The sequence below is a fragment of the Neovison vison genome, chromosome 8 (assembly GCF_020171115.1).
Source record: "Neovison vison isolate M4711 chromosome 8, ASM_NN_V1, whole genome shotgun sequence".
NCBI classification, from domain to species: Eukaryota; Metazoa; Chordata; class Mammalia; order Carnivora; family Mustelidae; genus Neogale; species Neogale vison.
Window position 1 is genome coordinate 127,635,208 of NC_058098.1, and position 24,338 is coordinate 127,659,545.

Consider the following 24,338-nt stretch of genomic DNA (forward strand, 5'->3'; position numbering starts at 1 on the left):
CTCAGTAAAAAGTAAAATCTTGTTATAACCACTTTGAATACCTCTGCTGACAGCTTTTGCTATCAAAGTGTAAGCTGACTTCCAACCTTTGTTTCTCTTCATGAATGATTTCTTGTATTTCCTTTAGCCTCTGTGCATGAACATAGGGGCTCATACACATATAGCCATAGAATAGTCACGCCATATCATGTTCTCCAATACATACAAGTGCCAGTCGATTATTCAGTGGCCCGATTCACAAAGCAGCAGGAATATGAGAGTCAATAGCTCCAAGCCAAAATGGAGTAAAAATGAAACATCATAGACTGAAGGAGTGAATAGGGAATAATTGTAAATGGGGGTAAGGACTCTTTCTGGGGAGATGGAAATGTTCTAAAATTCGTTTGTAGTAATCATTGCACCACTTTGTAAATATATTAGACATTATTGAGTAGTATACTTTAGGTGGGAGGATTGTATGCTTTGTAAATTATACCTCAATGAGCCTGTTAATAAAAACAAAGTGATGCATCTGCTACACATGCACAGGCCTGCAGAACAATGGGGGGACATACTGTCACTGCTCAGGAATTTACACTCACTGGGGATTTTCTATGTACAGTTGCCACGTTCTTGGGAAGCTTTATTATTCACCTGTCACAAGAAAGCTGCAAAACTCCATGTGCTTGCATGGGTTGGAAATGTCTATTAACTTGTCAGTAAATGAAAAGGGTGAAGGATTTTCATCTCTGCAGATGAATTGGAACAGGTGCAACGTGTCTCCGAGATCGCTAATTAAAACTACTCAGGACTTGTATTTATTTTACATGAAAAAGAGTTTTACACGTGTTTGAAAACTGTATGGAAATATAGCTTTTAAAAATTTGACTATAGAATCAAGCTTTATTTCTGCTTTATATCACTTCATGAGTGGAACCCTCGCTAGGGCATTTCTCATTTTTGGATTAATATACTGGTTTTATATTCCACATACCAATGTAGCAAATCTAAGTGGTATTTATTAGCAAGAGGATTTTAGTTAGTGTGGGCATAAATATATGCTTTCAATTTGTACAATTTGTATTTGACTCCATGGAATGACGCTAATACATTTTTATACATAATCTTTGGAGAGTCTGAGACTCTTGCCCTTCCGAACTGCATATTTCTTTGCAGCTCAAGGACAGGAGAGAGATACATGTGCATGGGAAAAGAAAAGAACAACTAGATGGATCTATATTATACATTTTTGAGAAAAGTCTGAATCTAAGCATAAGAAAACTGGTATTTGGAGAACTTATGAAATTTTAAACAAGTCCCTAAGCCTATCTGTTCCTTAGATAGTCTCTTAAGGTGTAGCTCAAATGTCACTTCCTTCACAAAGTTTCAGGAGATCTCTTTAGCTGGAATCAATATTTTCTTCTATCCTCCCATAGAACTGTGCACCTTGAGTAAATTCTATACCATAGAGGAGTAGTTTTGGAGAAAGCAGTAAGTTGAGAGACTGTAGTTGTGTGATGAAGGTTTGGATTCTGTTACCAGAGTCAGGATATGTAGGATGAAGGCTGAGTCTTACCCCTTATAGCTATAGAACCTTGAAGAAGATTCTTTAGGTTTCTTATCTACCAAATTAGAGTTATAATGGTACTTGCCTTACCTAGTTTTTTTGGGAGGGTTAAATGAGAGAAGCCAAGTAAAATGGTTTGAATTGTGCTGGGAGAATGTAATTGCTCCAGAAACAATGGTTGATATTATTGATATTATTTATCAGGAAGGCAGTGTAACTTAGTTAAAAAAAAAATTGAAAAAAGAAGATTGGATTGAGTTGACTCAACAAGTTGCTAGACTTGTGATCTAGAAAATCAGTTAACTATGTGTTAATTCCCTCATCAATAAGGTTATATATAAGGGTGCTAAGGCTCCAACACAATGGAATCCATGAACGTGTTTTACAAGTGACACAGTGCTATTCAAGTATTACACACTATTTGGAGGAAATTGGGTCTTAAAAAATCTGTAGTCAATTAGACCTGGACTTAAATTCAGGAATCATCCTTCACTTAGTGAAGCAATGAAAGGTACAAGTCCAATCCTCGCCTGAAATGGTTCCTACCTGGCTAGAGAGATTCTGTCTGGTGGTTGTCTATACTTAGCAGACTTAGCATCCTTCACATCCTTCACTTCACTTTGTTTCTTACTAAATTATTTACCTCTGTGCAAGTTTCCTAATATCAGTGAAGACTGGATTGTTATAAAAAGCATTAAGTTAAACAATATTTTAGGTACAGGACCCACTGTGGTGTATGTAGCAGGAATCAAATTGCATAATGTCATTCCCAGCACAGTTTGTTTTATTATTTGTACATATGTCTATCTGGTCTCCTGGACTATATAGTGCTCTGTTTTGCACATTACAAAGACCCCTGAAAGAACCCACAACATAGGGAGATTTTGGCCAAGTCTTGAGTTGCTGGACAAAAATAGCTTACCTTCAAGGCCTTGTACAGAAAACCAGTAGATTCTGGGATAAGTTTCCCTTGCCATACCCAATGTTTTGAACAAAAAGTGAAGTGAATCAACAAATACAAAGATACTCTGACCAATTCCAAGGCCTTTAATATATTTTATTGTATAATGACTGTTCTAATGTCAGCACCCTCCACATCAGCCTGTACCTGTCTTGCTCTGCATTTTACTTTAGCCTGGCCACCAGCTGGAGTGAATAGAATCCCCTGGCATTGGGCAGGTCATGGCAGGAATGAGCAGCCTCCTTGTTTATGTTGAAGAAAGCAGGCCGTCTTGAAGAATTATATTGTTATTTCAGTGTAACTGCCAGTCCACTAGCTTTTAGGGTCTGGAGGTTATCAGTGCTACTCCCTTTTCTTGCTCCTTAGCCCCAGTGGTTGAGAAGCAATGAAAGGTACAAGTCCAATCCTCACCTGAAATGGTTCCTACCTGGCTAGATAGATTCTGTCTTGTGGTTGTCTATACTTAGCAGACTTAGGAAATAGTATGGAATGTGGAAAGAAAAATCATAGGGCTTGCTATTTCATTTTGGAAAGAGGAATAAGGATAAAGATGCAAATTATATGTCAATCAGGAAAATGTTTGGTTTTTCTCCATAATTTTCATGGTACTAGGCAGTAACTGAGAAGTCTAGACCGACAGCGGAAGATTCCCGGGTACAACACACGTGGCCCCCTCTTTGTAGCTCTGCAAAACCAAAGGGCATTTTTGATTGTCTTTCTGACATCTGTCCCATGGCCACTCTTTCTTCTATACCCTTTACCGTGCCAGATCTGCCAGTTACCTACAGCCTCTAACATTCAGCTAAAATTTAAAACAAATAGAAGATTCAGTAAGCAGTAGCAAAACAATTCAGTGGCAGTGGCTCTCTGTGCCACTGGTGTTCATAGAATGAGCAATGAAGTAAGAGTCAAAAAAGAAAAGGAAAAAACAAAACAAAACAAAAAGAGGAAAGGACAAGAAAAACTGTCACACTTAGTAATATGTGAGAATCATGTCATCAATTCAGACTCAACTGGTCTACCCACATCTTTCCAGAAGAGACCTGGACCATTTTCAAGTTCTGTTTATGTGCCCACAGGAAGCAGGGTTATAAATATCCCCTGATGCACCATTTGAGCAGCTGGCCGGTCTCAGGGAGTTTCAAACTTTAAACATTAATTTCCCCACATTCTGGCTTTTCCTATCCTGTGTCCTCTCCTTGTTCTGTCTCTCAAGGCAGAATGAAACTGGGTTCCGAGTTGCACTGTAGAAAGACAAAAGAGTTTCCGCAGCTTGAAGCTTATTCCATCCAGGGAGGGAGCACAGACTTCAGGTGCTTGGGGAAGCCATCTGCAGCTCTTGAGGCGACAGAACTGGGCTGAGAATGAATGCTTTCTGGCTGCTCTGCCTCCAGCTGGAAAGACCACTGAGGAAACCCATCTCGCAGCACTGCCTGCAGAATTGTCTTTATCCATCCCATCTGCTCTTTCCCCGTGATGGAGAGCTGCCTGAAATGTCCCAGAAACTGAAGGAAAGGATGCCAGAGAGGTCTGGGGAACTATGTTTTCCAGGTAATCACAAAATGCTGGAACATACCTGCCATACGCAGGCTACCTGAGCCTGAGCCTGGGGAAGGGGCTCAGATACAGGTCTGAGCATCTCCGGTGGAAAGGGAGGGATTATCACAGGTGTACCAGCAGAAGAGAAGCAGAAACACATGAGGCTGCTTTTGAAGTATGCAAACCGTAGACCAAATTCTACTTTATAAAATCACAAAACAAACCGCAGCAACTTTTTGCTATAAATGTGGACGTAATCTGACTGAGATGAAATAGAAATCTCAAAGGTATGCACAAAGGAAAGCCTAATAATGTCCAGGGGAATGTGAAAAAGAAAAGAAGAGGAACTAAAGAGAGAGAAAGGAAAGTGAGCACAAGGAAGGGAGGGAGAGGTACTTATCCTGTGCAACGCAGTCTCTGGGGAACAAGGACCTTCATCTCCCTGCTCACTGCTTATCAAGGCACATGAGAGAAGCAAAGCACAGTGTGCTCTTTGTGTGGTTTTTCATCATTTTTTTCAGTATGTTCTGATTGAACCAAAGCCTCCATGTGGCACGCTAACAATACCCTTTACCCTCCTTTTATCCAGCCTGTTCTCCAGACTTGTCATTATTTCTCAAGCCCCACGTGTTGGGTCCCTTTCATCTTTTCTCAGAAATGATTACCTTCAGACCTGTTATGTGAAAAGCTATGACATAGCACATAATACCCAAGACCTTTCAAACAGACCACCTTGAAAAATCCTTGTTAGTACGACACAGGGACCTTCTGGATTAATGTTTGCTGTATATTATTACCACAAGATGCGTAGGAAGGTAGCTTCAGGCACATTTACCTGTAAGACCCTAGGGAAGAGGAAGGAAGAAATCTGAGTGGTGAATCCAGTTTATGCTTTTGTAGAGAATAAATATTTTTCTTTTTGGCAAATTTGTGTATAACCTACTTCTAATAATGACTTGGATGTCTTACAAACAACAACAAAGCTTGTTCAACAATAGGCACAGATAATTATAATAACAAAGATGGAGAAGGATATTAAGACACCAAAAATATGAACTATTATAGTAACAAAACCTTGCATTTAGCTTCCTGGAAGCCAAAGCAAACACAAACATACATATACATATACATATATATATACATATACATATACATATATGTGTGTGTGTGTGTGTATGATACTTAATTATTAATAGTTGAGGAATAAAATCATAATGGTTAATTGAGTGGGACAATTATCTTTCTGGAAATAAATTGTAAAATATGTTTCAATACATTTAGATACCTTTAGCTAGCTAAATTAGCATGGGAGGTGAATGAAGTCAGAAAAATTTGTGTGTGTGACTTCAGAAAACATTTTATCACTTCAATTTATTCCTCCTACATTTGTGCATATATGTAAAGGCTCTTAAAATACAGTGGTATCAAGCTGGAGCAAATTATATTACAGAATTAGCATGGGAGACATTTTAAATGTGCCCGTTCTTCCCATCTCCTGGAAAATTCTGATTTGAAGGATATAACAGAAAGGGATCTGTGTTTAGGAATGTTATTGAAATAAGTCTTTCCTATCCATATCCCTCCCTGGTAGAAAACTTGCTGCAGCAGCAAGGACAAGTGCCAAGAAGGTAGAAGTCACTGCGGACAGCTTCGCTGCTCTTTAAATTAGGCGGGTGTGATCGGGAGGATTTATTTAATTTTAGCTTTCTTAGGAAAATCTAACTCCTATCCCAGGTTTGTCCTGTCCTATTAAGGTGTGGAATCTTTTAGTTTCTACCTCATTGCCCTGATCACTAAAAAATATATTTTTTTTCTTGAGCTATACATTGCTAGTTTGACTTAAAATGTTCTTCTAAAGAAGCAAAGAGTAAAAAAGGCTTCTTCTTTCTTTAAATGGTCCTTTGACACAAGTTCTCTTCATTGTCAATTCTTGAGTGGGGAATTTGTCAATACTTCATCCACGCCATCACTATGGGCTTTCAGTACACTTCTACAAACTTAACCTAACAAAGGATGTGACTATAGGCATTGAGGCTAAAATTTAATAATGATTGTCATTCATTGACAGTCTACTAATGGCCATGAATATATAATTTCACCAACAAACCTTATGAGACCAGTCTTACTGTCTCCCTTATTTCATGGATGAGTAAACTAAGTGATTTTCCCACGTATCATGCACCAAATAGATGACAGAGGGCATTCTGGGCAGAACCCATAGATTTCAGCAATTTATTAGACTGAACCTGGGCTACCTCATGGACCCTTAGTAGTCACGGTCTTATTTACACACCAGATAGAACCTGTTTTGGAAAGTACCTTAAAGCCGGGTCAAGGGCCTTGCCAAATCTGTGCCCACATTCTAAGAATATCCCCACTGATCATCATTGAAAGGCAGGGTCCTCTTCATTGAGTTCATTTCTTAACTTGAGAGTATCTGTAGTTAAATTTGTAGCTTTGCAGCTAGAGAAACGTGGAACTGGGAACCATACTGTCCATGTTCAAATCCTGCCCTCACACTTGTTAGCTTTGTGACTCTGCTCAAGTTCATCTCTCTATGCCTCGGTTTTCTTCCTGATAAAAAGATGGCAACTATGGTGCTTATCTTTGAGGTTTCTTGTGGACACTGAATATGTTTTTACATGTACTGTACATGTACAGTACTTATTAAGTACCCAACAGAGTATACATACATTCAATGAACACTGATTTTAGTATTCTCTTCCATTGAAGTTAATCTATTTGTCATCTTCTTTGGACATCACACTAGCTATGTTCTTTTCCTGAAGAACATGCTTTTAAAGGTAGACCTGTGAGTCCAGTGACACTTGAGGTAGCATAAAAGACAGCCTGCCTACCAGGACCCAAAAAACCCAAACCTTTGCCAAGCTACAAAGAAAAACTCCCTCTCTATATTTCTCCTCCAAGCATTGATGCACCTTCTGGCTCATAAGTCAGAACATCTGAATGAGGCAAACTTTCTCCCTGGCTCAGTCTCCCTCCCTGTCTCTCACTCTCTCAAACAAACACACGGAATTTCTTACGAGATATTTTTCTTTCTATATCATAGTCTCCTTTTTTTATGTTCCTCAATTTTAAATTTAAAAGACTACCGATGCTGGGAATTGTTCACTGATGTTGATTTATGAGACTTATGCAAAAAGGACAGTCTTACCGATGCACGTATCTATTTGGCAAGGCAGCAGTGATTTATAAAAAGACAGGCTGCTGACATTCATATAAAGGCAGCTTTCGTGTGGCAAGTGTAAAGGCAAAAAGAAAACCTGCTACCAATTGAATGACAAAATCCTTTGCTATTTTAAGAGGAGAGTAAATGCCACCTGAGTTTCAGCTAGAAGTCCACCTATGGAGAATGTGCTGTTTCAGTTGGGGTGCCCAAGGTGAGCTTATATTAACTGTTCTAAATCTCTGAAGCTCAGTTTCAATTAGGTTGGCTGGTCTTTTTCTAATCAATATTTATGGGGCTGCCCGCTATGAACTTCTCTCGACTTCACTGAAGCTCTATACATTTTGTAGATATTTTTTTCATCTAGATGACCCACTGGGGAAATGATATGTAATATCAAGCTTCTTTTATTTACCCTAGAAGAATATATTTCACATTTTGTAAGACATTTTCTATGAAAACTAGACTTGGGAAGTTGGACTTCACTCATTAGGCTTTCTGGACTATTTTTTTGGTGCAGTAGCCTCAATCATGATTAGTCTTGTTCCTGAGACTCAGTGTAGTTCAGCACAAACAGGAGTCCAGCTTTATTTCTAGGACTTTCCCTGGCAATGCACAATCTATCAGAGAGAATGGCCATGGTGAATTATCAAACCTTTTCAATGACTGCAGAACATCACACACATTGCCTGAAAGTGACTGCACAAATGCTTGCACCTGTCACATCAATTAAAAGTTCACTCTTGCATTCTTCCCACCTGTATGTGTCAACACAGGCTTGGTGTCATAGAATGTTTAGGTCCCCCCATCATATGTTGGTTAACCATAGTTGCAGCAATTTACCATCAACAAAGGTTATTTCCTGCTCAGGCTGCATGTTTGTAATGGGTCAGGTGAAGTTCTATTCCATATCATCTTCACTCTTAAGGCCATGTTAATGGAATAACCTCTAGAATTTTGCCTGTCTTGTGGTATACAGAAAAGGAATCATACCAAAAACTATGAAATGGCTGCTCAGAAGTGACACACATTTCTGCTCAAATTTCTTTAGCTGAAGCAAGGCATATAATCAATATGTACTAGTCAATAATCCTCCCTTAAGGAGGGAGGACCATTGGGAGAGAAAATGGAATCTTTTCTGTGACAGAGAACTAACATGATCCCTCAGGTTTTGATGAAAACACAAAGAAGCAGGAGTAAAGTGGCCACTGAAACATCCTAAAACTGGTCCTTAAGGGAAGATGTGTTTCCCCAATCAGTGGACTGATTGGGGAAAACTATGTTGTGATGAATATAAACACAGGGAATTTCTAGAAAAGAGGAAGAAAGCAGCAGTACCTTTTTACCACATGTTAAGAATTTCAGCTGAGCATGAAAGAGATAATGGTGGGTTTAAACTGTTAGACCTTGGAGAATCTTCCCAGAATAGTTTTTGTAGAGGACAACAAAAATCCAAGACCCTGGACTCTGCTTGAAATCAGATCTTCCCCAGGCTGAGGATCAGCAAAGGATGGCCTGCCTCTTGAGAAGGAAACTGCTCGGTATGGCGAGCAAGAGATAGGACTGTGCAAGGGAGTGTTTGGGGGAAATGTTCTTCAGTGAACAGAAGAACTAGACATTTCCATGTAGAATGGAAATTCCCTTTCCTTCCAAAAAGGAAAGCAGCAGCTGAGAGTGGGTGAATGTGAATTGAAGAGAAAGAAGAACATAGAACACTAAGGAATGGAAAAATAAAGGAAACTGAGAAGCTTAGGTTGAGAGGGAATAAAAGAAATTCCAGGTGGGGTGAAGGCAGCAGACAGAACGAAGCCTGGGTAAGAACTGGAAGATGATAAAGAGTCAGGTGAAGGAGAGCTTTTATTTAAAAAGTTTGGCATTACTAAAAAAGGGATTATGAGAAGCAGTGAGAATAGAAGCCTGACTTTCTCAAGTCAACAAAATCTTCAGATCCTTCTATGATAGGCTCTGTGCCAGGTCCGAGAATGGAAATTTGAATAGAGCACAGACCCTTACCTCCAGAATCTTATAGTCTAATATGGGTGGTGGTCATTAAATAGAAACACTTAATATTGTGTGATTAAGTGCATAAATAATTAAATTCAAGATGGCAATAGAATACAGGAGAATGGCATTTAGGTAAACAGAGACAAAAGTAATGGAGGAAGATCAAGAGAGATTTCCTGGGATGGTCATACTTGACTGTCATATTGAAGGATAAAAAAGACTGGACTACATAATTAAAAGTTAGAAAATTTGCACCTCTTTGCATGGCAAAGAGCAAATGCAAGTGCATCCAGATATTAGAGCCATTAAATGGAAGGCCATCTTCAGGGAACTTAGCACAAGCTGTGTCGTTGTGGCTGAAGCTGAGGGGATAAGTGAACACTCAAATGTGAATCACAGGCTGGGGTCCGTGTGTCAGCTCTGCCACTGTGAAGCTGAAAATTGAGCCAAGATTCAACTTTTCTGGACCTCAGTTTTATTTCTGGGAAAAATGATGGCATTGAAGGACTTGGTTTCTCAGAACCCCTTGACACCTGACATTGAAAAAGGTCAAAGTGAAGAATTTTCAGTGGAGGGCTAGACATCTGCAGCACTTATTAATTACCTGTTAGAGCAAAGGCACTAAGAGGAGACATACCAAGTCCTGAAGAAGGTAGCTCAAAGGTTGTTCAGGTCATTTATTTTTTTAACACCAACTTCCCACATTCGGTATCCTTTCTACTGACTTCCTGAAAGAATTGTGTCTGAGAGCTCATTACCACTGGGGGCAGGCTTTTTAAGTGACAGGCCATTTTGCTGTCTGGAAATGCTCCTTAGACTGTGCTGAAAAATCATAGATGAGACATGACAGCCTCTGTGGCATCTCTAAATTCCCCCACAGGTGCTTGAGAGGTACCACTGTGTGAAGGACTGACTGCAGAGAATAGGTGCACTGGACATTTCCACCGGAAGAAAGAAGGTGCAGCAAGACTGAGTGAACATGGATTGCAGAGAGGAGGAGGAGAATGTTAGAAGTGGAAAAAGAAAGGAAGTTGAGAAACTGAGGGTGAAGGAAGAGGAGAGGACACCGATTAAGGTGAGGGTAGCAGAGAGGATAAAGCTAGAAAACCAGTGGGTGCAAAGGAACCAAGGTGAAGGAGAATGTATTTTTCACCCATAAAGTTCAGTAATGCTTTTAGAATTGCAAATATGCATTTAAATTTAATAATACAATTATGGTATATTAAATGTCAAATGACTGTTACAGAAAAGCACTTAAAATTAATACATATGCATGAGATAAATCCTGTCTAGTTGTCAAGGTCTGAATTCAAAGTTACATAAGTGAGGCTTTTGCACTGAATTTTCTTAGAGCTTAAGGTTGCAAAGATCTATGAATTTCATTGGTATTTAACAAAGAAGGCTGAGCAAAGCTTCAACCAAAAGACGGGTATCTAGGCAGTGAACATCCAAGCCCAAATGCTGTTCAAATCAAAGTAAAATTGAAGGGAATAATGGTCTTCATTATTCACCATCATCACCGTCACGATTGACAAATGACTATTGAGGCCCCTAAGTATAACTCTGTATTACCAAGGAGTCACCTTTTACTTCCTTCCTTCCTTCAAAAAAATACCACATTAACTATATAAATATAAACAAAATATATTTTTATATAATTTATATATAACATATATAAATCATATGTGATATATATAATACATTATTAGCATGTATTAATATATAATTTATAAATATAATTTTACAAACATAAAACAATACATATATTTATGTATATTGCATATTGTGTATATATAGTATATATTATGATCTATATTGTATATTGCATATATACAATGTATACATATTGTGCATATATACTATATATTTTTTTATATATTTTTATGTATATATTTAGTTTTCATCTTAAAGATATGCAATAAATATATATTCAGGAAAGAGTGAAAGTTTCTTGTCACAATCAATATCCCTCCACCAATTCTACTTTTCAGAAGTAACTCCTTTGTGACCTTCTGAACCTTTTACTTCAATGAAATAATTTTCAACAAAATCATGGGATACCTCTAGAGGACCCATAATTTTAAGAAACTAACAATGGACAGTGGAAAATATAGCATTCATGCTTCATAGACATGTATCCTGTGCACAATGGGGTTCTATGAGAAGGTCACCACATCCCCATGATTGGAGACCCTTGGAAAACATCCCTCTGCTTATTATTATTATTTATCTGCTTATTAGCTTGTTATTTTTTGGAGTAACTCATTTCCTTACAGTTGTGGGGCTATGTCCCTATTTTCTCGCCAGTTGCCAACAGGGGCCTGCTCTCAATCCCTGAATGACACCTATATTCCTTGACACATGATCCCCTTGATTAACTTATTTAAGGTAAACTGTGCCATGTACACAGGGAGAGTGAGTAGAAAATCTTGGAGGCCACCTTAGATCTGCCTACAGAACTTCTTTTGGCTCTGGAACCAATACAAAATAAAATACAGGAGATGACTATGAAAATGATGAAGCTGGTAACGGAATGTGATCTTTGGACTGTGACAGAACAGGCTTACAGATATTCCCTCACCAAATTAAACCACTTTACTTTCCCCATCCCTGACAAGATGTACAATTTCAGGCCTCCACAGGACAGGAAGATACTGACTTAATGAACATATCTCATGGCAGAAGAGTAAGTTAGAATGCACTTTCTCAGGGGAACCCTCCTACACTGTTGGTGGGAATGCAAGCTGGTGCAACCACTCTGGAAAACAGCATGGAGGTTCCTCAAAATGTTGAAAATAGAACTGCCCTATGACCCAGCAATTGCACTACTGGGTATTTACCCTAAAGATACAAACGTTGTGATCCAAAGGGGCATGTGCACCCGAATGTTTATAGCAGCAATGTCCACAATAGCCAAACTATGGAAAGAACCTAGATGTCCATCAACAGATGAATGGATAAAGAAGATGTGGTATATATACACAATGGAATACTATGCAGCCATCAAAAGAAACGAAATCTTGCCATTTGCGACAACATGGATGGAACTAGAGCATATCATGCTTAGCGAAATAAGTCAAGCGAAGAAAGACAACTATCATATGATCTCCGTGATATGAGGATGTGGTGATGCAACATGGGTGCTTAAGTGGGTAGGAGAAGAATCCATGAAAAAAGATGGGATAGGGAGGGAGACAAACCATAAGTGACTCTTAATCTCACAAAACAAACTGTGGGTTGCTGGGGGGAGGGGGGTTGGGAGAAGGGGGCTAGGGTTATGGACATTGGGGAGGGTATGTGCTTTTGGGTAAATTGGAAGGGGAGGTGAACCATGAGAGACTATGGACTCTGAAAAACAATCTGAGGGGTTTAAAGTGGCGGGGGGGTGGGAGGTTGGGGTACCAGGTGGTGGGTATTATAGAGGGCACGGCTTGCATGGAGCACTGGGTGTGGTGAAAAAATAATGAATATTGTTTTTCTGAAAATAAATAAATTGGGGAAAAAAATAAAAAATAAAAAATAAATAAAGATTGGTGATTAAAGAAAACAAAAAAAAAAGAATGCACTTTCTCCATAGCCAGGCAAATGTGAGTTGGAAACCAAAACACAAAAAGAAAAGTAAGAGTTGGGACTGAATCATTCTGATCCCTGAAATAGTTCATGTATTCCTCCCTGTTCTTTCTTTCATCATCACTGAGTAGAGCAAGAGGGTAGAATCAGAAAATGGAAGAATTGCCAAGTCCAATTTGATCCACAGTGGGCTTTTTGTGAGTGAAGATTAAACTTACTTTTTTTTTTTTTTTTGCATTCAGCCACTGAAGTTTGGGGTAGTTTGTTTAGTAGCCAACAGTGAGTTCTCTGATAAATGGCCAATAGATTCTTTATAAACTTAGTATATTTTTACCAGTCTTATTTTCAGTCATATAGCCCATATGTTTTCACACCTCTATTCCATTACTAAGGTTGTTATCTTAATCATCACCTGAAAAATATTCAGCCAGTGACACCAGGAATGTTGTTCCTCTCCATTCTCCTTATTATCTCTTTCTGTATGTATCATTCAGAATCAAAACACAGTATCCTTGTAATAGAGTTGTATGATGATAGATGGTAGCTACACTTGGGGTGAGCATAGGATAATGAATAGAGTTGCCAAAACAATATATTATACACCTGAACCTAATGTAACATTCTGCATCAACTATACTTTAATTTAAAAAAAAAAAAAATGCAGGGGCGCCTGGGTGGCTCAGTGGGTTAAGCCGCTGCCTTCGGCTCAGGTCATGATCTCGGGGTCCTGGGATCGAGTCCCGCATCGGGCTCTCTGCTCAGCGGGGAGCCTGCTTCCTCCTCTCTCTCTGCCTGCCTCTCTGCCTACTTGTGATCTCTCTCTGTCATATAAATAAATAAAATCTTTAAAAAAAAATAAAAATAAAAAATAAAAAAATAAAAAAAAAATGCAATACCTGGGGCATTCAGGGTGGCTCAATCATTAAGTGTCTGACTCTTGATTTCAGCTCAGGTCATGATCTCAGAGTAGTAGGATTGAGTCTTGTGTTAGACTCTGCTCACTGGGTGTAGACCCACTTGAGATTCTCTCCCCCTGCCTCTCCCCACATTCTTCCTCCCTTAACAACAACAATAACAAGCAATATTATTTAAAAATCCCAATTTTTAAAAATAACCTGCCAAAAATTTGTTTCCAAGTATTAAATATATCATAAATATGTGTTAATTAAAACATATGAAAAAATGGACAAATAAAAAGAATATCATCTTTAACATATGAAAATATGTCAAAATATATGGCAATAATGAAGTCGTTCCAGATCAGTGAGTAAAAATAATACAGTTAATATGTTATGTTGGAATAAATAGCCATAAATAGGAATGAGATATAGATCATTTTCATAATTCTAACTAAGCATTTAAATACAAGATTAAACATAAAATTACCAAGAGTGAATAATCCCTGGATTATTTAAATCTAACACAGAAAAGACCTTTCTAAGCATAATTCCAACACAGAATAGAGAAATGATAATTCACAAAGATTTCAGGAATCATTAGAAGAAAACAAAAATCTAATTGCATAATAAACCATAAACCAAAGGTTTATGGTTTATGGTTTCCATAAACCAAAGAAAATCCCAGATTAAAACAGTCCCAGATTAAAACAGTCCCAAAATATGTGAAAATATTTCCTTCATATCATCAGAATTTAAACTTCATGAAGGCAGGATTCATTTTAAGTGTGTTCATCAAGATACACTAACAACTTAGTTTAGTCCCTGGTAAGCATTAATTTTATAAGTAAATGAATGAATCAATCAATCAATAATTAAATAAATATTATCTATGGTCTTTTGTTTTTGGTTATTAGGTTAGCTTTACTAAAAGATCTGTTGATGTACAAAGCCAACTTAGTTAAACTTTCTGAATAAGAATTTATAATACCCTTTTATAGGTAAGGGTTGTATAAGAAACATTTAACAGAATAAATATTCTAACAATTTAAAGATAAATATTTGTTTTATAAGCTTGGGTAAATGTGAAAAAAATCATACTTTTAAACACATCTGTGTATGGTATGTGGAAGCAACAAAAATTAGATGAACTAAAATTCCAGAATGAGAACTATCTTGAAACAAACTGTTACCAATTGCCATTCATTTGGCACCATGGGGGATTTATCAAATCTGGGCATGTACTGAGCCAAAGAAAGGGGCAATACTATGGGAAAGGTGGTGATACAGGAATAGAAAACTATATTTGGTATTGTTTTTGACCTAGATGTCCTTTTCTTTTGTTAATTTCAATAATATATGTATTGCAAAAGCAATATCTAAAGCCATATCACTTGAAAATTTTCCAAAAATGCTGAAAGACATCAACCCACAGATTCAATAAGGTCTGAGAAACCCAAGCAGAATAAATGTAAAAACAAAACAAACAAACAAAAAAACAAAATGTTTGCAGACAAAAGTTTCCATAAACCAAAGACAAAATCATGTATGTTCAGTAGTACTGAAGACAAACATCCAAATGTTCAGATCTTCACTATCTGAAAGTAAACAACAATTGAAAAGTACCTAACTGACCTTGACCAGCATAATGGAATACTGTAAAACAATGAGAGTGAACTATACATAATAGTATTGATACAACCTATAAACAGTGTTCAACAAAAGTATCTGGACACAAAGAAATATATATGATCCCATTTATAAATACTATAGCATTGTCAAAATTAATTGGACATGGGTTTCATTATCAGAGAAGTAGTGACTAAATGGATATCTGGGGTGCTTGTAAAGTTCTTTATCTCATACTCTTGATATAGCCTGTTTAGCTCAGAAAACTCAGACTATACATGTATGAAATATACATTTCTGTATGTGTATTATACGTCCATAAAATTCTTTAAAAATAATTATACTTCTTGGAATTGGAAAATCCCAATTTTTGACCATAATAAATAGCAGAATTTGAATGGAGGTAAAATTCATTGGGTTGAGAATTTCAAGGATATAAGCAGGCAAATTTTGGATACACTGTTTAAATGGACATTGCTTCTCCTCCACATAAAGCCAGAACTTGAGAAAGCCTGTAAGTCAGCTGCTAAAATGACGTACAGTTGAATAAAGAGGTTGGCTGGCAATATTCCTGAGAATATTCATAGGGTAGATTCTGGCAAAGAGTAAGAGCTTTGAACAGGACAGGGAAAAGTAAATATTTGAAATCAGAATTATGGGGAAAAAAAGAGAGTCCATCTCCCCAAAATATGACAAATGGGTTGTGAGAAATAAGGATCCCTCACTTTGGAGGAATGGAGGTCAAATAAAAGACTCAGGATAGAGCTATATTTTTGTTATAGTAGGAAATAGAGGTGACATGTAGAAATGCATTTAGGAAATTTAGGAAATGCTTTGTTTCATAGAAAATGGGTGCCAGAGAGAAGTCTAGAAAGATTTGAGAGGGAAAGGAGTAAAAGGTAGTATGTAGGGTTAGAGTAGAGAGACAAAGGTGCAGAGAAACAGAGAAGCCAAAATATTAGATATTACCAAGGATAATGAGCTTTTGAGATATCAAGCCAGGTAAGTCTAACTTTGATAATGAGCTTGAGATATCAAGCCAGGTAAGTCTAACTTTGATTATTCAGTTTGTGGAATATACTTTTCAAAAGTATTTGGAGAGAGTGAGATGTACTGATAGTGGTATGCTTGGGGAACGAGAGGGGAAAATGGTGCCTTCTCATCATACTATAGCTCCAACTTTATATAAAACTTAAAAGAGGGGTATGTGGGTGGCTTAGTCAGTTAAGTGACTGACTCTTGATCTCAGCCCAGATCTTTGATCTCGGGGTCGTGAATTCAAACCCTGCCACACTGTGCTCCACAAAACAAAACAAAAACAACCTTAAAAGACCTCAGTTACTTTGGTCTGGTATAATAGATACATTGGATGTAGATAGCTTACTCCAAGCATGCATATAATATAAGAACACTTCTATAACATCCTTGAAAAGAAATCCTCCAATTTCTCCTTTAATCCTCCAAGCAATGGAGAATTGACTGCTTCATACAATTTTCTCTTCCAATTTCAAATACTTCCAATTATTAGAAAGCGCTTCCTGGGGCACCTGGGTGGCATTGATTAAGTGGCCTAGTCTTTGTTTTGGCTCAGGTCATGATCTCAGGGTGAGGGGATCAAGCCCCATATCAGTTTCAGAGCATGGGGCCTGCTTGTCCCTCTCCCTCTTCTCCTCCCCCTGCTCTCTCACTCCCTCTCATAAATGAAAAATAAATAAATAAACAAAATCTTAAAAAATAAAAAGTTCTTCCTAATCTTGAGTCCACATCTGCCTCCACGTCATTCCCATATATTAGTTCCAGTTCTGCCTGCTGGAGCCAAACGGAGCAAGCCTGCTTCCTGTTTCACATGACAGCGCATCAAATATTTATTGACAGTTTGCATGTCACCAGTGTTTTCTCCAGGCCAAACTCCCTTAGGTCCTAGCTGTCTCAGAATCAATGGACTATGGCAACACAGATGATGTATCCTTCATTTCCAAACTACTAACACCTGTTTCAGATACTAAATGGTAGAAAATAAAGAAAATCCTGGTCACATTTACACCTGGGGTTCCACTGGCATACTGTATATGGGAAATCAAATGATTCATCTTCAAATTTATACCATTGTACAGTGGCTTCCAATATCCCCAGTGGATGCCTGAAACTGGGGATAGTACCAAATCTTATTGTTGTATGTTTTTTCATGTATATGCAACCTATGATAAAGTTTAATTTATAAATTAAGCATAGTAAGAGATTAACAACAGCTAATTATAAAATATAACAATTATAACAGTATGCTATAATAAAAGTTATGCAAACATGGTCTCTTTCTCTCTCAGAATATTTTATGGTACTGTACTCACCCTTCTGATGATGGTGATGATGATGTGTGATGATAATATGAGGGGTGCCTGGGTGGCTCAGTGGGTTAAAGCCTCTGCCTTCGGCTTGGGTCATGATCCCAGGGTCCTGGGATCGAGCCCCGTATCGGGCTTTCTGCTCAGTGGGGAGCCTGCTTTCTCCTCCATCTCTGCCTCTCTACCTACTTGTGATCTCTGTCAAATAATTAAATGAAATCTTTTTTAAAAAGCCTATATGATCACATAAAATAAGGGAAGGACATAGGCACTATAATAAAACATCAGCAACTACTGACTTTCCGATAGGGCAGAGCAAGGATCATCTGCTTCCAGACTGCCATTGACTGAAACTATGAAACGTAACTGAAACTATGAAAAGCCTAGCGTGAATAAGTGAGGACTATTCTATTGATAAATACATGCTCTGCTTCTACTATTCAAACAGAAAATATACTATACATTCCAGGTGTATATTGGTTTTAAAGAATCACAATTACACTTTTGTGGTTGATAAGTACCAGTTATAAAACATTGATTTTATGAGAATTGTGGGTCAAATGAACTGAACCATGAAATAGCAAATGTGTCTAAAGGTAATATTCTGTCACAAAGTTAAGTTATATTTGTACTCCAAAATTTTACTTTTGAAAACTTGGGAATAAAGAAGTGCTTTAGGATGTTCAAAAAATACTAAGTTTCTCCAACTAGTTTCTACTTGTTTCAGAAGTGGCCTTTAGACTCACTTAATGCAAGACAGTCATGGGAAATTCATTTTTTTCTCTCTAGTGAGATGGGATAACTACATGCGCAGTATGGCAATTATTGATGCTGGCTCTTTATGCTTGTATTTCTAGCATGATTCACCATATAATGTAAATTTTCCCTGACCAACTACCAAACTAAAAGCACCTTCTGTGAGCAAAATGCTTAGATGTTGGAGGGAATTGTGCAGGTGTGTATCCCACCATGCCTTCTTTAAAGGGCTTCCAATATGATTGGGGAGATAATACTGAAACTTCAGAGGGATCAATTGTAGCAATGGTGAAGGCATGGATGATAGATAGATAGATAGATAGATAGATATACCATCCATGCCTTCACTGTATGTGTGTGTGTGTGTGTGTGTGTGTGTATACACACACATACAAAATAACAGAGCTGCATGTGAATCCTAGATTTACCATATATCAGCGGCATGGCCCTTGACAAATCATTAAACCATTATAAGCCAATATCAGGAGGATAATAGTTACTTTTATATTAGAGTATTACATAGCCTCTTCTATAATCTTCTTAGTCCCAAAATGACATGGAATATCACTGATTTCAGTGATTTTCAGTGGTTTTTTTCTTAGTGTCCATATTCTTCTGGTTCTTCTACTCCACTGGGTGTCCCATCACAGTCTATCTTGCTATTTTCCCCCTCTCTTTCAGAATTCTCAAAGTTGAACTGCTTCAAGGGTTGGTCCTATAACAGCTTACCTTCTCTGGTTATTTTTTTTCTGTATGTAATCTCATATAGTACCATAGAATTAAATATCATCCATATGTCAGTGACCTCCAAAATCATATCTCTAGACTTCATACCCTAAGTTTCAAACTCTAGATCTAATTACCTTTTTAACATTTTTAAAAAATATTATATTTCTTCATTTGAGAGAGAGAGAGCATAAAAGATGGAAGATCAGAGGAAGAACCAGACTCCCTGCTGAGCAGGGAGCCTGATGCAGGACTTGATCTCTGGACCCAGGATCATGATATGAGCTGAAGGCAGTTACTTAACCAACTGAGACACCCAAGCAACCCCTTCTTAACATTTTTAATGAATGCTGCATGTGTAATAAGTATCTTAAGTTAAACATGTCCAACACAGAAAATTGGATTTTCCCACCCTTGAAATCTGTTCTTCCCTTACTCTTCCACTCTTAGTAATATAATCCTGTCCACAGAGTTCCTAAAGTCGAAAATAAGGCATAACCCTTGAATAGTGTTTTCTTCCTTTGGAGGCTATCTATCGGAAAGTCTAAACTATCAGGGTCATGTTGACTCAATTTCTAAAACATTCCCCAGATGAGTTAACTCCCTTGAATTCCATAATGACTATAATTGTCCATGTCCTGGCCTAACTCTCTCACCACTACTAGACCTTCTAACTAGCCCCCTTCCCCTACTCTTGTCCCAAACACAACAGAGGGGCTAATCTTTAAAAATGGTATATAGCTATGATATATAGCTAAGATCAGTCTACTCACTTGCCTAAAACAACAACAACAACTGCATAGGCATTGTAGAGGTTGTGGTCCAGGATGTCAATGTAGAAAGACCCTGAAATCACCTCCTCCATTGAACACACCAAATTACACCTATTAACAGAATGATTTCTCCAGAAGAACTGAGGACTAAATGGACAGCCACTGAATAACTAAAGACAGAACAACAAGAAAGGGGCACCTGGGTGGCTCAGTGGGTTAAAGCCTCTGCTCAGGCCATATCTCAGGGTCCTGGGATCAAGCCCCACATTGGGCTCTCTGCCCAGCAGGGAGCCTGCTTCCTTCTCTTTCTCTGCCTACTTGTGAACTCTCTGTCAAATAAATAAATAAAATCTTTAAAACAAAATAAAACAAACAAACAAAAAAACCAAAACCAACAAGAGAGACAGAGATACAATAACAAAGTGAACTTTTACCCCACCCTCCAACAGGAGTAGGGGAAGATACTACTGAGGGAAAGGAACAAATTCTTTTGTCCTTAGGAATTAAAAAACAAACAAAACAAAACAAACACACGAACAAAACCCTGTGGTTGAAAAGAACAACTATCATAAAAGGAAATAACACTAGAACTCTGCAAAACATTGAAGGAACTATGGCAATGCTGTCCAGGGTAGAGAGACTGGAAAACAACACAGTTTACATTTCCACTCCACCTTAAAAGCTTAAACCAGAGCAGGGTCTGGACACCGTAATGGGTACTCATTACTGTAAGCTTGTGACCTCAGTGAGCCCAGAGTCCATAAGCCCACACCAGCCGCATTGCATTGGGACACAGAAAAATAGCCATGTTTTAAATAGAGCTAAGAAACTTCTAGAACACTCTCCCCATCCACCTTAAAAGACCAGACTGGAATGGAGTCTGTTCATAATGAATTTGCAACCACAGTGAGCAAGGGGTCCTCAAGCCCACACCACCCTCTGTAGTGGTAGGGCACAGGAAAAAAAAAAAAAAAAAGCAGTGGGTTTTTAAAAATAAATTTTGTTTTTGTCTTTTTAATTAAAATTTTATTGTATCTTTTTTATTTTTCTAATTAATTTAATTCTGGTTTAATTTTGGTTCTCTTTGGTATTGTTTTCTGTTTTCCTTTTTCTCTTCCCCTTTTAATTTTTTCCTTCTCTTATTTTTTTTTCTTATTATTTATTTTTTCTTCATTATGAAAAAAGCAGCATTTTAAGAGAGTAACTAGAATATACAGCCATAGTTCCAGGCAGCCAGCAAAAGTCACCAAGTGCACAGTTTATATAAGGGATACTAATACAAAACCACTCCTTCAAGTGTAAGAGAAGTTACCATTCCACCTAATCCATAGAAACACACAAAGAAATTCAAACAAAATGGGTAGACAGAATATGTTCCACAATAAAGAGAAACAACAACAACAACAACAAATCCTGAGGAAAAAAACTAAATGGCACATAGATAAGCAATATGCCTGATAACAAATTTAAAGTAATGATCATAAATATAGTCACAAGGCTGGAGAAAAGAGTGGAAGATCCCAGTAAGACTTTCAACAAAGAAATCAAAAATATTAAAAAGAATCTATTGGAATTGAAGAATTGAATAATTTATTTAAAAAATAGAGGAAATCAATGTAGACTAGAGGATGCAGAATAACATACAAACAATATGGAAGACAGGGTAATGGAAAGCACACAAGATGAATAGCAAAAAAGAAAAAAAGGATTTAAAAACATGAGGATAGATTAAGCTATCTCTTGGATAACATTAAATAAACTTGCATTATCAGAGCAAATGAAATGTATAGCAAATGCACCTGAAGAAATAATAACTGAAAACTCTCATAATCTAGGAAGGAAAAAAAGACACCCAAGTCCATGAAGATGGAGAATTCCAAAAAATGATGAACTCAAGGAGGTCCACACCACAGCAAATAATAACTAAAATATCAAAGGTAAAGTTAGAGAATCATTAATTAGCAAAAGAAACAAAAAGTTACCTACAAGGGAAAACCTATAAGGCTGTGAGTTGATTTTTCAGCAGAAACTTTGCAGGCCAGAAGAAAGTGGCATGATCTATTCAAAGTGCTGAATGGAAGGACTTACAACCAATAATACTCCACCCAGCAAGAGTATCATTCAGATTTCAAGGGAGATAAAGAGTTTCCCAGACAAACAAAAGATAAAGGACTTATCACCACTAAACCAGCATTATGAGAAATGTCAAAGGAAAAAAAAAGTCCATAATTAGGTATAAGAAAATTATAAATAAAAAGATGTAAAATGTGGCAACATGTACATAAAATGTGGAGAATGGAGTAAAAAGGAAAGAGAAGAGGAAAAAGAAAAAAATGTGCTTCTTTTTCTTTTCTTTTTTATAATGTATTTGAACCTAAATGACCATCAAATTAATATAGATTGCTATTTACACAGGATGTTATAGATGAACCTTGTGGTAACTACAAACCCAAAACCTATGATAGTGTCACAAAAAATAAAGAAAAAAGAAATTCAAACATAAGAGTATAAAAACTCACCAATCACAAAGAAAGCAAGATTAAAAGGAACAAAATAGAACAGGAAAAACAACCAGAAGCAAATTTTAAAATGGCACATACCCATCAATAATTGCTATAAATCTAAATGGCCCAAGTTCTCTAATCCAAAGACAGAGGGAAGCAGAATGGATAAAAATGCCAAGAATCATGTATATGCTGCCTAGAAGAGACTCACCTCACATCTAAAAACACAAACAGACTGAAAATGAAGGGATAGAAAAACATTGACAATGTAAATGGAAGCAAAAAAAAAAAATCTTTAAGATTCTTACTGATTTTCTGCCTGGATGATTTATCTAAGAAAACATTGTCTTTGAATGACACATTGGACCAAATGGATATAACAGATATATATGGAATGTCCCATCCCAAAACAACAATGCACATAGAGTATTCTCCAGGATAGAAAACATATTAGCCCATAAAGAAACCTAAATTTAATAATTTTAATAAATTTAAGAACACTGAAACCATACCATGAATCTTTTCTGATCAGAATGGTATAAAGCTAGGAAGAAATCACAAGAAAAATACTGGAAAAACATATGGACACTAACCAGTATGACACTAGACAACCAATAGGAGAATGAAGCAATCAAAGAAGAAATTCAAAAATACATAGTTACAGATGAATGAAAACACAACAGTCCAAAATCTTTGGGACAGAGTAAAAAGAGTTCTGAGAAGAAATAAGAAAAAGCTAAAATAAACAATCTAAACTTACACCTAAAGGAACGAGAAAAAGAAGAACAAATGAAGCCCGAAGTGAGAAGAAAAAGGAAAACAATAAAATCAGGACAGAAATAAATGACTTAGAAACTAATAAAAATAGAGAAAATCAATGAAACTATAGAACTCTATTGCATTTCTATACACTATTGAAACAAAAATCATATGACCATCTTGGCCACAATACTCAGAAGAAGAATAAAAAAGAAGCATTCATATTGGTAAAGAACTTAAAGTATCAATAATCACAGACAACTTATACTATTTATACAAAACCCTAAAGACTCCATAAAAAAATAAAACTGATAAAAGTAATAAATGAAGTAAGTAAAATGGCAAAATAAAAATAAATTAATACCCAGAATTGGTAATGTTTATATTAACACTAATAGCAAAGTAGCAGAAAGAGAAATTTTTTTTTAAAAGTGCCATTTAATAATGGACCCCAAAGAATAAAACACAGGAATAAACTTAACCAAAGAGATGATAGACTTGTACTCTGAAAATTATAAAACACTAATGAAAGAAACTGAGGATAACATGAACAAATGGAAAGACACTTCATGCTTATGGGCTGGAAGAACAAATATTGTTAAAACATTCATATTACCCAATGTCACTATAGATTTAATACAATCCCTATCAAAATACAAATAGCATTTTTTACAAAGTTATAACAATCTAAAAATTTATATTGAACTACAAAAGACTCCAAATAGCCAAAGCAATCTTGAGAAAGAAAAACAAAGCTGGGGGTATCACAATAAAAGATTCCAAGGTATACTATAAGCTGTAGTAATCAAAACAGTACGGTATTGGCACAAAAACAGAATAGGGGAGAAAACACACAACTATATGGTCAATTAATCTATGACAAAAGAGATAAGAATATACAATTTAATAATTTTATATATAATCTCACTTTAATAAATGAGAAAATTGGACAACTACATGTAAAAGAATTAAACTGAACCACTTTCTTACACCATACACAAAAATAAGCTCAAAATGAAGTAAGGACTTCAAAGAGAGACTTGAAACCATAAAACCCTAAAAGAGAGCATAGGCAGTGATTTCTCCGATTGGCTGTAGCAACACTTTTTTTAGCTACAACTCCTAAGGAAAGGAAACAAAAACAAA